The following is a 13562-nucleotide window of genomic DNA, read 5'->3' on the forward strand; positions in this document are numbered from 1 at the left end:
GCGAGGGACTTCAGATTACATGCTCACATTTAGGAGATCGGATAGCCTTGAGGTGATTGGCTATTCTGATTCCGACTTCGCTGGTTGTCGGAACACCCATCGGTCCACTTCTGGTTATATTTTTATGCTTTCACGAGGACCTATTTCTTGGAGAAGCGTCAAGCAGAGAATGACGGCTTCATCCACTATGGAGGCAGAGTTTATTTCATGTTCGGAGGCTTCGGCTCACGCCTTATGGCTGCGAAATTTTCTTTCAGGGCTTAATTTGATTGATTCTATTGAGAGGCCGCTGAAACTTCTCTGTGATAATTCCGCTGCGGTTTTCTTTTCCAAGAACAACAAGTCTGGAGACGGCTCGAAGCATATAGATCTAAAGTATCTTGTTCTGAGGGAAAGAGTTCAGAATCAGTATGTATCTGTGAAATACATAAGCACCGCACTTATGTTGGCGGATCCCTTGACTAAAGGCTTGTCACCAAAGCTCTTCAGAGAGCATGTAGCGCGCATGGGATTGGTTGACACTTTTGATAGCCTATGATAGTGGGAGTCTGCATTTGGTATTGAGATACACTATTGTGATCACATTATAATTTATGATTCTGATATATATGATTATTTTCTACCGCTCCATTTCGTGCACATTTTGTAAATGGATTGTTAATAAGAGGTAGAATGTGTCTGTATGACTGTTTTGGACCATGTTTACATCTTATGCATGTATGCTTTTACATTCCTGTTAGTAAGAATTACTAATAATATAATCATGGGGTAGGCTATTGGGTAGAGTTGGTGACCCAATGGTTACATGGTTTATTGTTGGTAGTTTTTGCTAAACGGATATGATCCTTATGTTTGGCTCAAAGATCTTGCTAGCCAAGTGGGAGAATGTTAGGAAATAATCCTAACGGTGGATGTGGCTTTTGCAAGATCGATGGTCAAGATCATTTGGTTAGTTAATTGGTTTTGTGAAAAGTCATTAATGAAAAGACTTTATGTGAAAAGGTATGAACGTAAAGAGACGTTTGGGGAGAGGGATGGGCGTGATGAGGAGTCGCATCTCTTCCCACAAACGCTTATAAAAGGGAACTCTTGGGTCCTATTTGCACACAACAAATTCGTTTTTCAATCTTTGAGAATCCACGCTTGAAGAGAAAGAAACCGGTCCCCATCACCGACGGTTGTGTAGCGAAGAGAAACTCAGAGAGAAAGAAAAACCCAATTCATGGCTTCCGGTATGATTTTTTTCCCATTACAATTCAATCCCTATTGTTCTGTAATTTTCTCAATGTTGAATCGCCAAGATCTGTTGCCGCTTACAGTTTCAACCAATTGAACTAATGAAGGAGGATGGGTCTGGGGGGCACAGAAACTTCAACTGCTCCTTCAAGCATCTGGGTCACTTTCTTCATAGAAGGCCTTAGTGATGGTTCCTCTTGAATACACCAAATTGCTACCATCACGAACCTCTCCAGCCTCCTAGCGTCGCTTAGTGCCTCTAAATCATCCTCCACTAACAAATTCAGTTTCCTTTCTCTATAGCAATCATAAGCCCAATAAGTCAGTATTGCATTCTCTATGTCATCCAGCCCCACTTCCACGTTCTTCCTAAAACAAATTATCTCCAGCAACAAGACGCCAAAGCTGTAAACATCCACCTTTGTAGTGATTGACATGTTTCTGAACCAATCGGGTGCGACATATCCTCTGGTTCCTCTTAATCCTGTATTTGTTCGAGTCTGGTCCGATCGCATAAGCTTGGCCAGGCCAAAATCCGAAATCCTTGTAGTAAAATTGCAATCTAAAAGTATGTTTTGAGGCTTTATATCACAATGGATGATTTGGTTGCCACACTCATCATGCAAGTAAGTAAGCCCTCTTGCAACTCCAAAGGCAATCTGTGTCCGTTGGTTCCAGCTGGGCCTCGAACTTCCAAATAGGAAGCTTGCTAAGGAGCCGTTGCTCATGAACTCATATACCAAAAGCCGTTGTGACCCCTCGTAGCAGAATCCCAATAATTGTACTAGATTCTTATGATGGATTTTGCCGTTATTTCAGCTTTGAATTCCTTATCTCCTTCCTCCACCAACTTCTCCAGCTTCTTGACTGCGACGAAATTACCAGTACTTGATGTTAAGACGCCTTTATAGACTGTGCCGAAAGCACCGCTACCCAATTCTTGTTTAAACCCATCTGTAACTTCTTCAAGCTCTTTGTAAGTAAACAATCGCAAATGCATTCATAAGAAATTTTGTTCTGGTGTCGCTTGTTCTGGCTGGTGTTTTAGTAGTTTCTTATGATATTGGAAGAAAACAGCCAACAAAATGGCTACCAAAAAGTGGAGGTTGAGAAACACAGAACTGCCTAAAAGGGTCGAGAAGATGATGATCAGAGTACCTCGATCACTCTGCCCTCCGTTTGAACCTGAAGGAAATGGAAACTGAGAAGTGAAATTTGGAAACTGAGAAGTCGAATTTCCTAGGGGAACTTTGATGAGTGCCTTTGTTGTTCCATCTCCAGTCTCCATCCTCCCATTTGAGAGTCTACACCATTGAAACAGTCTACACCATTGAAAATGCGACCGCACAAAAACAATCATCCAAGCAGAGTTCTCTGCACCGGTCTTCATTTATTGAACCCACAAGCTCCACTGCCAAAATTATCTGTAATTGCCATACAAATGTCATGAGGCACCGACCATACAATAGACCAGGACTCACCTGCCCAGTTTCTGTTGCTTGAGCCATTCTTGGGGTATATATATTGCCTGAAAACTCCATCAAAATCAAGTGTTGCTCTGTGGTAGAAGTCTCTGGTTGAAACTATGTTTCCCAAAGTGAGGTTGTGTATGCTCCCATTTGTTTGCCTGAGGTAAATGTAACCTGACTGATTGAAGATCATCTGAGAATGAGTTCCTGCAGTGTCGCTACTCCAGTAAGCATTGTAAAGATTATTGGTAAGGAGATTTGTTGTGTAAAGCACGAGATTGCCATCTGTTTGGAAACGAAGCTCAAACTTTCCGCTCGAGTAGTTGGTCTTTGTTTCACGAGAAGAAAGCATGCTGCCCTGATCCAATATCAGCGTAGGCAGGATGGTGTCCGTAGAAAGATCAAAACTCTGCCAAGTGATACCAGAATTCGAATTCCTGAGGACCAAGTTCCCTGTCTCGAGCATGGCGGCGGAGGTGACACTACCGTTAGTGACTTGAGCCCTCCATATCTCTTGTCCTTGATGATTGCGATGCACAAGATTTCCACTGCTCGTCAGCTCGACTTTCGATCCATCAAGCACAAGATTATCTCCATTTGCCGACCAAATTATAGTTTTTTCAGGTACTTTGTCGAACCAAATTGCAAGCAAGAAGAGATCTTTGTCTGCAACGCGAGTGAACCCGAATGCGAAATCACCAGAAGGCGAAACCCATGAAGTATTGTCACTGGTAGAGAGACTAGAGCCCAAACTTATGCGAATATCGAGCACGCCCTTGTTGATCAATTGCAAGCAGATTGGCCCAACTCCGGTGAAATAGTTGTCGGAGAGCGAGAAATTGAGTAGATTGCCGACCTTGCAAATCTCTTCCGGTATAAATCCGGTGAGAAAGTTGCCCGCGAAATTGAACTGTTCGATTTTTCTAAGGCATCCCAACGAGCGCGTGATCGGACCCACTAATAGATTAAATCCTGCGTCGAAGACCGTGGCCTTAGATAGGAATCCGATCTCATAAGGAAGACAGCCCGATAATGAATTGTTGAGGAAGAGCACTTCTTTTAGAGTCCCCTCTGCTTCGTGGGATGCTTCCTGTGAGCCTTTTTTTTTTTTTTTTTTTTTTGGCAAAAGAACTGGATTAGTAAAAAACAATTAAGTACAAGACAACCAATAAAATAAAAAATGGCTTTTACGATCGTTAAGGAGCATTTAAATACTCAACTCAACTCAATTCAACTCAACTAAACTAAGCCTTTGTCCCAAACTAGTTAAGTAGCATTTCAATACTCAACTCAACTCAATTCAACTCAACTAAACTAAGCCTTTGTCCCAAACTAGTTAAGGAGCATTTAAATGCCCTTGGAAATATCAATTTGCACATTTTTTTGATAAAAAGTCGAAAAAACATGTAAAAGTCTCAAAACATATGTAAACCATTATTTTTCGGTGGGACCCATCAACATATATGGTGGGGCCCATTCTACATGTCTTTGTTTGGATTCGTTGATTGGGATTTCTTCCAATCCTTGTTTGCTTGGTATCACAAATCTAACGGTTGGAAACAAGTATCTGGCAATTCGGCAATCTCGAGAGGTAATCCAAGTAAGAAATACACGTGGCATGGATGTGATGATCATAAGATTAACGTTCATCTTGTGGGCCACCAAGGGGTAATATGTATTTAACGGTCTTGATCATGCTCCATCGGTATACTAGGCCCTAGGGTAGTAATAAGATAATTGGGATCCTTGTTGTGATCCGGACCATTCATCTTGTGGGCCCCCACCACACTTTCCCACCTCGGCAATTGAAACTGCTTTTTTAACCCGTACAGGTGTGGCTCTTTGGCTTAAAGTCTTGGGTATGCTCCACAGAGACGAGAGTTCGAATCTCTCTGGGCTTACCCGATGTGCTTGGTTTACGGGTGATTGCGCGCATCCGGAGGGAATTAGTCCCACTCTACAAAGTGGGGTGGGGACATCCTACGTCGTAAAAAAGTAAAATTGAAACTGCTTTATCAAAAAATGAGAAATAAATAACACGGGTTTTTTATTTGACTGGACTTTTCCCCTGCGCGCGTGGAATCTAATCTCATATGGACAAGGAATTTGTAGAAAATAAATGAAGATAACGACACTAATCCGTTTGACAGGCATTTGGTCTCACCACCATGGAATTTATTTTCTTTTTTTATCCCAAACCAAATCGTTCCAAGGTTATAAAGTTGCCAAATAATCCTTTAATAGTTTCATATTTACACAGAAGTCATGCTTTTAGAAATTAATTGCCACAGCATCCCTAAAACAAAACAATGGTGCAACTCGGGTCGGGTTTTCATTTTGTAGCATAGGAACGTGACTAATTTTAAAGATTGGTGGAAAGAAAAACAAATCTTCACACCAAAAATCTCTAAATTTATGTCATAAGTGTATAAATTTAAGGACGACACTATATTTTCATATAAGAGACATGAACACCTCAATGAAAACAATTGTATCAATATATTGGAAAATAATTTGCTATGTTATTTAAGAGATATTTAAGGAAGTTACAGCACACTCATATGAGCCGGGTAGGGTTTTTTTCTTTAAACCCAGCCCTACCCATGGTTTAGTCCGATTTTCCAATTTAAAATCTGACCCTACCCAAGACCCATGATTTCTAAACCCGACCCATGTTATTTTCGGGTCGGGTAAAACCCGACGCAAATCAGTAGTTGGCACAAATATCCAACCAACACATGGCATACCTCCATGGCTACATTGATTTGGAATGGTCCATCAGTTGGCCTACCTTGGATGGTCCACTATACAAATATTATGCTAATCGAATCATCCAAACCATACAATCCATGGAAATTCGTCCTGCAGTAATATCATTATATCACTACCAATAAGATGACAAGTTCAGCTCAGTATTACAAAAAAACTACTTTTACTTATAAATTTTTTGAGGAACACAACATCAATAGTAAAACCCTGTGCGATCGGGGCCGACAAAGAACTGTATAGACCACATCATAGGTTGATCGAAACCGTCCATGTGATGGAACACAAGATCAATAGGTTGTGCCCGTAAAATCATTTCCATAGGTTGATCCTAGCCTTCTAATCTATAGAGGTTTCCATAATATGTTGTTCCTCCTAAGGTACCCCGAATTCGTAAATATTTTTAAAGGTGTCCAGAATTCGTAATATCGTCAAAAAATTTATAAGTAAAAGTAGTTTTTTTGTAATTGCCATATTTCGATATCTCTTCTTTGTAGTTTTTTTTCGTAATTGTACAATTGTCATATATAGTTACCCATTTCGGTACTTTTTTCTTTAATTTTGCAACTTTCAAGTACTTTGTCCATAATTTTGCAAAGAAAAAAAACCGTCTTTGTCCATTTTTTTTATTAAAAAAGCGCAAAGGAAGGGGGCAGGATTGACATTATGTGGCTTTAATGGTGCCTTTGTTAAAAAGCATAAAGGAGGGGGTAGGATTGAAAATATGTGGGTTGAATGGGTGCCTTTGTTAAAAAAAGTCAAAAAAGTGATGTTTAATTCTATTAGAATTTTGGGAGAAATTCAAGTAATTCTCTCCTTTTCTCTTCTGCTATACAGTAATAGACTAGTTGTAGTCCCGTGCGATGCACGGGACGGCCAAAAAAATAAATGAATAATAAAATTTATTAGAAATCAGTGTAAAAGAGGGTTCATGATCAGGCTGCTGTGTGCTGTCCTGGCAGCGTTTCTTGGATTTTAAGCAAGAAAATCAGGTTTTAAAAATCTCTCCTGCAACCTGAGATTTCTAAAACCAGGAAAATGGGTGGATCTTCTACTCTCTTGCTGATGGAAAGAAGGGAGAGAAGTAAAAAATGAGTAAAAAACGATGGTTGGTCCTCTTCTTCTCTTCTCTCTAACCCTCTTTTCTAACCCTCTTTTACATTGTTTTCAAACTAAAAACCTGGTTTCTAAAATCCGCATATCCAAACGGCCCCTAAAACCATATAGGTGTGCAAGAAGAAAATGAACAAATTGCTTAATGAATATCATAATGAAACATGGAAAACCAACTCGCATGCATTGATTTATTTGGTGAACCGACTTGGAGATTGATTGGAAGAAAATCTCATAAAGGTTATCGCCCTTAATTGGGAAGATTCACGGTCTTGCGAAATCCTGAACACTAGGGGTGTAAATGGATATTCAAAAATTCGATTACCGTCCGCATCCGAATCCGTTTAAAGCTAATATTATCCGAATCCGTTTCAAGCGGATATTATCCGAATCCGTTTATGAGATATCCGGCTCTTAGCGGATGCGAATCTAGTAAATGGTATATTCCTTTTATTTATTATTAATAATATCATTAATATTTATTTTTAGTAATGACACACTATCTTTTGTTTCTAAAAGAAAAGTGAATTTTCTTTTTAGAAAAAAAAAAACAAAAGTATTTTGGGTGGGAAATTGAATAATTTCTCATTTTAAGGGCAATCTTGGAGTTTGACATGGCTTCTTTATGAAGCAACAAATGTGGGTTGTAGGATAAAAGAGACAAATGGATGATGGTGATTGAAAGAAGATGGCATAGCTTCTAGAGAATTCTAAAGCAAAACAGCCATCTAGGTCATTGATAGTAAATGGACGACTCGATCAATTTTCCAACTTAGGGTTATATAAAAACCCAAAATGCAATTAAAAGAGGGGACTTCTGAGGTTTGCAAGGAGAAGCAAGAGAGAGGAGAAAAGAGGAGGCAGAGACACCATCTCCGCCATTCCTTGGTGCACCCAACTCCCACCAAAATCCATCGCCGCCCCTCTCCACCTTCACACGGCCACCTCCATCTCTAACACAATCCCCATCTCCATCCCCATTTTCTCTTCATCTTCCACCATCAGCACTCTCACTTCTCCTCTTCAAAATAGCCCAAACCCATTCCATCAAAAAAAAAAAAAAACCCAAAGACCATCCATCCCCACCGCCGCTCTCTCTCTCTCTCTCTCTCTCTCTCTCTCTCTGCCTTTGTTTTAAAAGGAAGAAGAGAATCTCATATATTTTAGGGTTTGAAAGTTAATTTTGAGAAGAGAAAGTAGAGGTCTGGTTTTAGGGTTTGGAAAATTCATTCGAGGAGTAAAGAGGAGAACAAAGATAAAGTGTTACAGTTAAATGTTCAAATTTACTGGATAAACGGATACGGATAATATCCGAATTCGAACAATATCCGGCGGAATCGAATTCGGTAATAGATATTAAATATCCGTCGAATTCGAATTCGGATAGTGTATTCTGTAATCGAATTTGGATATAGCCATATCCGCTTCGAATTAGATCCGTTTACACCCCTACCGGGCACGTGGAACGTTTTCACACCTCTCCACATGATTTTTTTTTTTTGGGGGGGGGGAACAATTTTTAATGGATTTGAATACCCAATCCTATTAAAATCCTACCAAAACATCCCACGCACCTCTAATAGCCCAAGTGTTAAAAACAACCCAACATTAAACGAGTCTCTCTCTCCCACACAGTTGGGTTATTTATATATGAACAGTAACTTGCATTTATAGAGACATGACGCCTGAGGGAAAACGAAAAGACTTATTGGACGTGGTCCCTACTTCCACTCGCAAACAACTTCCAATAAGGGAAGTTACTGTCCCTACTTCCACTTCACATTCTTAGCAAACAACATCAACTGGAAGGCAAAAATCATGTTAGAAGGAAGCTAATATGCAAGTAGTGTTTTTTTTTTTTTTTTTTTTGGTAGCATTCCAATAAGGGAAGTTACAGTATATGTTGTCAAGATTTGGCCTGTCTAAACTAACACATTCAGCAGAAGAAGACATCCCTCTCAAAAGATCAAGGTATTGACCATTTAAAGACCTAAAGAGGCAAAAAAAAAAATCTTTTTCTTTATCTCACTTGATCAAGGGGCTACCATCTCTTATCTTTGGAAGCTTTTCCACTGAATTAAGACAATTAAAAAGAACCATGCAAGTTTATATAACAATAATAATATCAAGAAATATAATATCACAAAATGGCTTGATGTAAATTATAAATTATCATTGTAACTTAATTATGGTAAGCATTTGATCAAACAACTTATACGCATCTTAAGAAACATTGCACTTTAAACATATACAACACAATATGAACAACCCAAGGAACACCCGTTGATCAAAATGCAGAAATCAACATTCGTTTACAACTAAACTAACAACTGCAAGTAAAAATTGACATCATGTTAGGAAAAGACTCACCAAAAGCATATCCCATTCAAAATAGGTGAACATCAGAATCTGATAAACTCAGATGATCAAGTAAAAAACAAACATAGCAAATCAGATTCAAAATGCAAAGCATAGTAGGCTGAAAGGCAAAGCACATCACATTTCTTCAACCATCACTTCCAAATTCTAGAGCTTCTTATATAAGCGTCAAGTGCTAAACAATTTTATTTGATATGAAACATAGAGAGATTAAAAGGCAAATAGATTAAAAGGATAGGAACATCCAATCAAGCTGTGGTTAGTGGCAATGGGCTGCATTTGTGTTCACTGGTAAGAACTTCAATATTATCAGTTTTAGAAAAACATTCAGAATAAGCGTGGGCATGCCTAGATACATAAATGTGTACTACACATGATAGGCACCCACACCTCAGATCTTGGCCAAATAAATCTTCTCTCGTCTTTTATTCGTGGTTTAAATAAATGCTTCACTAATATTCGAGCGACATTACTCTTTCCAAATTCATCGAACTTTTAAAATCAAAGGTATTTTAAAAGTTTTTACCAATAAAAGAATGTAAATGACCTCAATGGTATAACAATTCATATTATACTCAGATGGTATAAAAACGAAAAGTAAATGATTCATAAAAAATGAGCTTAAAAGACAGTGAAATATTTTTCTAAATTATTATAAAGAAATTAAAGGAAAAAATATGTATTTATACAAAATTTCTACTTGGACAGCGTGGCAAAGGAAAGTTAATGATTCATAAAAAATGAATTGAAAAGATGGAATTATAGATTTTTTTTCTAAATTATTTATAAAGAAGAGAAGGGAAAACTATGTAAGCAATAGGAAAAGCTGCTGCATAAATGGGTTCGCTCACCAATTTGGATGACGAATCTGCAGCGGAAGACTTGAGGGTATTAATTGAATCAATGAACTTGGAATAAAAGAAAGAAGAAATTATAATCTCAAAAAATAAAGAAAAAAATGAAAACTCCGCCTACAGAAACCCTAGAGAAAGATTGTTGAATCCCTAGATTTTAGGGATTTCTTTAATCGGATATTGCTTGTAGCTACGTTAGATTAGAGATGTCAATAACCAACGATTACGTTGGCTAGTTAGTTTTAGCTATCTTTTATATTTATCTTTTAGTTTTCTTTTATTAATCATTTATTCTGATTGGTTGTAGAGTCCTAGGGTGTTGAAACTTGAGATCATTGTAGATGTTTATATTTTCTTATCTCTTAATGGAAAAGGTAAAGAAGAATTCAACTTAATTTCGTGCTATTGTACGAGGGACTGGTTTCCCAAACGAACCATTATTTCATCTTCTTCTTGTCCATTTCTAGGTACCTATCAAAGATTGAGTGTAAAAATTTTAAAAAAATGATGAGAAATTTTGGACCGGCGAAGATCCAGCTAAAAAGACTTGGTAAAGATGAAAAGGCTTTGCTAATATAGGGCTTGCATATGTGTGAAATCGTGGAATAGGGAAGGGTTACATATGATATCGGAAAACGAATCGTTGGGAGAAGATATACGTTAAACTTGAGTAGATACATACAAAAGTAAAAAAACTTTTAAGAGTATTAAATAATAATCCTTTATGATTAAGGCACTATGCACAGAAGTTAGCATGTATATTTATATAGGTTAAACTTGAGTAGATACATACGAAAGAAAAAAAACTTTTAAGAGTATTAAATAATAATCCTTTATGATTAAGGCACTATACACAGAAGTTAGCGTGTTTATTTATATACGTTAAACTTGAGTAGATACATACGAAAGTAAAAAAACTTTTAAGAGTGTTAAATAATAATCCTTTATGATTAAGGCACTATACACAGAAGTTAGCGTGTATATTTATCTTTCTCTTAAAAGTAGTTATACACAGAAGTTGCATGTATAAAAGTCTTTTGAAATTTAGATTTTGTAAAATTTCGGAATAAAGAAGGGGCTCACACGTGGCGCCACGCAGCTTACCACCTTCAACTTTATATTGTACTAGTAAAAACCCCGTGCATCGGGCGGCGAAGAAAAGATAATGGTTAATTAAAAGAAGCATTAAAACTATTAACAATAGCGAAATGGAAGAATTTGTATAACTCAAAGTGGCATACATACGAAATGATAAAAAAGGGCAATGGCTTCGATAATTGGCATGGTAATTAGTTTCTCTATAAATCAGAGGGCTAGGATCATCATATGGCAATGATTGTTGGGGCTTGCATCGCGGCCCATCAAATGGACGGCTTGCATCATCCTATGGCGTTGACCGTAAACTTCATTTGACAAATATGGGTGGGGTCTACAATTGGGCCTTAATGTTAATGCACGACCCACACCATAGGATGATCCAAACCATCCATTTGATGGGCCACATTGTAAATAGGTTGTGCCCCAAAAATCATTTCCATGGGATGATCACAACTCTCCAATTTTTGTTTTTGCTGGTTTTTTTTTGTTTTGGTAGGTATTTGCTAGCCACCTTCTCCAAAGGCTACTTCTCGGCCATCCTTTGCAATTGTATGTGTTGAGAGATTTGTCTTATTAGACGTGGTGAAAATTGCACGGCAATACTATTTCTGGAAAGGTTGCTAGCAATAATAAGTACCGAAAGAAATTAGCAATAATAATCATAAGGTACTAAAGTTTTGGAGGGAAATTACGGCAAAATGGTTGTAAAAGAGAACAATTACCGAAAAAAAGTACCCACAAATGGCACCTTGCTATGACAATTACGGCATATGCACCCAATCCGTAAAAAGAGCATAAAAGAGGGGGTAGGATTGAAATTATGTGGTTTAATGGGTGCCTTTGTTAAAAAGCATAAAGAAGGGGGTAGGATTGAAAATATGTGGGTTGAATGGGTGCGTTAAAAAAAGTCAAGAAAAGTGAGGTGTTAATTCCACAGAATTTTCAAAAAATTCAAAAATGCCTGGGCTTTTCCTCCCAGCTTGCTTATTATAGTAGAAAGATAGATATATATCGTTAGTACACCGCCAACTACTAAAGCGGGCTACAAGCCTATAAATGGTTCATGAGTTCCATGAAAATTTACTAAATACAAAGGGCACTTTTTTTATCTTTTTCTTTTTATGGAATTATATTCCTTCTTGCTCCAAAAAGATAAAACACATTTCCCTTTGAAATGGAAACTGAGAAGTGGAATTTCCTAGGGAAACTTTGATGAGTGCCTTTGTTGTTCCAGTCTCTATCCTCCCATTTGAGAGTGGGAACTTCTTCTTGTAACAGTCTACACCATTGAAAATGGCTGCCGCACAAAAACAATCACCCAAGCAGAGTTCTCTGCACTGGTCTTCATTTGTTGAATTATATCGATCAAAGTCAGACATCGGCCAATTTGTGTTTGGCAACTCTGTCATTTGGAATTGAGGTCTAGGCTCTTCCCCTGATCCACCAGGCTCGCAACTTTGAGGAACAAAGTCCGGCGTGCATCCCTTGAAAGTGTTACTGGAATCAAAGTAGGAATAATTGGGTGGACAGATGCAACTAGGCCTTAGAGTATCATCTAGTCTGCAGTAGCTATTGAACCCACAAGCTCCACTGCCAAAACTATCGGTAATTGCCGTACAAATGTCACTTGGCACCGACCATACAATAGACCAGGACTCACCAGCCCAGTTTCTGTTGCTTGTGCCATTCCTGGGGTATATATATTGCCTGAAAACTCCGTCAAAATCAAGTGTTGCTCTGTGGTAGAAGTCTCTAGTTGAAACTATGTTTCCCAAAGTGAGGTTGTGTATGCTCCCATTTGTTTGTCTGAGGTAAATGTACCCTGACTGATTGAAGATCATCTGAGAATTGGTTCCTGCAGTGTCGCCAGTAAGCATTGTAAAGAGAATTGGTAAGGAGATTTTTTGGGTAAAGCACGAGATTGCCATCTGTTTGGAAACGAAGCTCATACTTTCCGCTCGAGTAGTTGGTCTCTGTTTCACGAGAAGATAGCCTGGTGCCCATATCCAATATCTGTGAAGGCAAGATGGTGTCCGTGGAATGATCGAAACTCTGCCAAGTGATACCAGAATTCGAATTCCAGAGCACCAAATTCCCAGTGTCGAGAATGGCAGCAGAGGTTGCACTACCGTTAGTGACTTGAGCCGTCCATATCTCTTGTCCTTGATTATTGCTCAGCACAAGTTGTCCACTGCTCTTCAACTCGACTTTCGATCCATAAAGCACAAGATTACCTCCGTGTGCAGACCAAACTATAGTTTTTTCTGGTACTTTGTCGAACCAGATTGCAAGTAAAAAGAAATTTTTGTCTGCAACAGGAGTGAACCCGAATGCGAAATCACCAGAAGGTGAAACCCATGAAGAATTGTCACTGCTAGAGAGACTAGAGCCCAAACTTATGCTACCATTAGTTTGAGCCATGGCAGAAAGGGGAAAAAGAAGAACAAACAAGAAGAGCAGAGGATTATCAAGAACAGATGCCATTTGAGAAATATTTGCAACTTAGCCATTAAAACTTGATTGGGGTTACGGTTTATCTCATTATACCCTGTATCAACTCATCAATAACCGCAGCTATGTCGATCAAAACAAGTATAAAGGTATGTGTAAAATAATTGGAAAATTTCTTTTCCAATGGTGCCCTTAG

The 13562-nt window shown here is 38.3% G+C and overlaps 1 pseudogene; it reads right to left on the reverse strand.

Annotated features, from left to right (window-relative positions):
• Positions 1-1321: 1321 nt before the first annotated feature.
• LOC143860895 (G-type lectin S-receptor-like serine/threonine-protein kinase LECRK3) lies at positions 1322-13399 on the reverse strand (annotated as a pseudogene).
• Positions 13400-13562: the final 163 nt, after the last annotated feature.

This window comes from Tasmannia lanceolata, unplaced genomic scaffold (genome assembly GCF_043159265.1).
Source record: "Tasmannia lanceolata isolate RefF3 unplaced genomic scaffold, GAP_Taslan_0.1 ptg000003l, whole genome shotgun sequence".
NCBI lineage: Eukaryota > Viridiplantae > Streptophyta > Magnoliopsida > Canellales > Winteraceae > Tasmannia > Tasmannia lanceolata.